This window comes from Mandrillus leucophaeus, unplaced genomic scaffold, assembly GCF_000951045.1.
Source record: "Mandrillus leucophaeus isolate KB7577 unplaced genomic scaffold, Mleu.le_1.0 Scaffold1025, whole genome shotgun sequence".
Lineage (NCBI taxonomy): Eukaryota > Metazoa > Chordata > Mammalia > Primates > Cercopithecidae > Mandrillus > Mandrillus leucophaeus.
The window spans coordinates 232,259-235,522 of NW_012098377.1; positions in this window are offsets into that span (position 1 = coordinate 232,259).

The window sequence follows — 3,264 nt, forward strand, 5'->3', positions numbered from 1 at the left end:
CCAGTCTCCCATTCCATGGTCACACACATCTTGAGGGCACCCGCATGGCTTGTTCATCTCCTGCAAAAACACAAGCATACCCTTATCCCCATCTACTAAAACAGAAGCAAAGGCTTTTGTGGCTCTGGCCGGGAGGCAGGCCGTTGCTGAAGCATTTGTTCTACAGGCAGTAACTCAGCTTCTGCCTCTTGGTTAATTACCATGGGATAAAACTTTCCATTGATAATGAAAGACAGGCTCTTTCTGATTAACAGAAGACACAGAAAAAGCAAATCTAGGCTTATCCTTCTTGTAAACAATCTTCAAGATCTATTACCATGAGAGACCATTCTCTTGCTCCCATATCCATAAGCCCACAAAACTTAACTGCACAAGTGGGTCTATGAGATGGTATGGGTTGTCATAGATAAATCTCTCTCCTAGTTGCGCTTCCAAATCCCTGACCTTCTTGCTTCCTCTTACGTAGAGAAGGGTACAACTTAAAGGGAACAAGCAACAGTTGAGCAACATATTCTCCTGGTTCAAAAACCCAAAGATCTGTGACATTACCACTACCTGAATTTCTCCTTCACAATCCAAATCAATATCTTGGGCCTGTAAGTTAAGACAATTTTACCAAAATCAATCCTATGTATTTTGTTGGCAAAGATTCCCAAATATCAATGTGAATCTTAGTGAGTTTCTTTCAATTAACATAATTTGTTTTCTAGGAGATCTAATCTTGTGTTTCCAGGTGTTCCTGAGGGAAAGGGAATCAGTCTGCCTCCAGAAACCCACCCCTGAGACAGAGTTATGGCCTGGACCGGGAAATGCCCTCATCGTTTGAGGTGCCCAGGTCCAGGCCCCCTTCTCGCTTCCTGACAGGGGGGGTGCCGTTTTGATGAAATTTTGAGTGACATTGATTAGCCCAATGATTTCTTTTATTGCAAAGAGGGCAAAGTCCTGGCATTTTTTTTCTGTTGAGAGGGGAACTGTGTTACAAGATTCCATTTGCCCAGTGGTCTGGCAGTGTTCTTTTTTGAAATGTCCAATTTTTCTACACTTATAACACTTTCCCACTTTAGTGCTTGACCCTTGGTTTCCTTTGGATCTGTCAGCTACCAAATTAGACATTGCCTGAGTCAATACTGCAGAGCAATGAAGCTCAGTTCCCACATCTTGATAGGCTCCGAGAAAACCTCCCAAGTCCTCTGCACAACTCAAGGTGCCAGTGCATGTTACAATCCATGAAAGCCAAAGTTAAAGTTAGCCTTTCTGTTGCCACAAAAGACAGTACAAGCTAATTTTCATCCTCCCTCTCCTTATCATCCTACAGCACTTTTGATAGATGTTGTAGGTATGGCAAAAAAATTCTCTCAAATCCTGAAATAACAAAAAGATGGTACATACCAAACTCCAAACAAAAAAGAGAAAAGAAATGGAAATAAACAAATTCTTCCTCATGTTACCGATTCAAAAACTTCCCATTCTTTGTACCTCTAGGGCACTGACCAGCACCCTTTCAGAGCACTGACCTTATGTTGCTTCAGGCAGACTTGTAATGTCTAGTTGGTTTTAGTTTTTTCTGGGCTTTAGTTTTTTCTGTTCCAGGAGACCTTCCTCATTCAAGTCCCTATAGGACCCTATCTGTCCCTGCAAATCTCCACTAGTCTTTGCTAGTCTCTACTTTTGTACCTCTTTAGGGCACTGACCTTATATTGCTAGTCTTTATCTATCCCTATCTGTCCCTATAGTACCTGTTAATTCCTCCAAGTTCCTGCAAGTCCCTGTATCTCCCTACCTATCTCTATTCATCTCTATTTCTGTTTACTTCTATTTATCCCTGCAGGCCTCTTTGGGTCCCTTCAGGTCTCTTCAGTTTTGTTTGTCCCTGATAGTCCCTGTTAGTCCCTGTTCAGACACCACTTTTGGCTGACTGCCACAACTACTACTTGAGATTGTCACTACAGCAGTTACTACTGTTACTGCTTGAGACCATCATTATGACTGAATGAAAGGACAAACGTAGAAATGATAACAACAATAAAAAAAGAAACTGTTTTAAGGAAAGGCAACATGAGGAGAAGAGAGAAGACAAGAAGAAAAGAGCTCCTGCTTCTAGTGAGCGAAGGTCACCGCCCAAGCTTCTGAGCCCTTCATATTTATTGGGTAACAAGAGCAAGGAGGAGGAGGTAACGATTGGTCAGCTGCTTAATTGATCACAGGTTCATATTGTTACTGACAGGCTTCAATTGTGCCTGATCATAAGAAACACTTGTGCAGCCTCCAACATCATATGATGATAACACATCTAGTCCAACAGGAAAATATTAGAATCCTAAATATATACGCACCTAATACTGGAGCTCCCAAGTTTATAAAACAGTTACCACTAGAATTAAGAAATGAGATAGATGGTAACACAATAATAATGTGGGACCTCAATACTCCACTGACAGCACTAGACAGCTTATCAAGACAAAAAGCCAGAAAAGAAACAATAGATTTAAAGTATACCCTAGAACAAATGGACTTAACAGATATTTATAGAACATTCTGCCCAACAACTGCAGAATATACATTCTGTTCATCAGCACATGGAATATTCTCCAAGATAGACCATATGATAGGCCACAAAACAAGTCTCAATACATTTAAGAAAATCAAAATTATAGCGAGTACTCTTTCAGACTACAGTGGAATAAAATTGGAAATCAACTCCAAAAGGAACCTTCAAAACCATGCAAATACATGGAAATTAAATAACCTGCTCCTGAATGATCATTGGATCAACAATGAAATCAAGATGGAAATTTTAAAATTCTATGAACTGAACCATAATAGGGACACAACCTATTAAAACCTCTGGGATACCACAGCCAAATTCTACCAGAGGTACAGGAGGAGCTGGTACCATTCCTTCTGAAACCATTCCAATCAATAGAAAAAGACGGAATCCTCCCTAACTCATTTTATGAGGCCAACATCATCCTGATACCAAAGCCTGGCAGAAACACAACAAAAAAAGAGAATTTTAGAACAATATCCCTGATGAACATCGATGCAAAAATCCTCAATAAAATACTGGCAAACCGAATCCAGCAGCACATCAAAAAGCTTATCCACCATGATTAAGTGGGCTTCATCCCTGGGATGCAAGGCTGGCTCAACATACACAAATCAGTAAATGTAATCCAGCATATAAACAGAACCAAAGACAAAAACCACAAGATTATCTCAATAGATGCAGAAAAGGCCTTTGACAAAATTCAACAGCCCTTCATG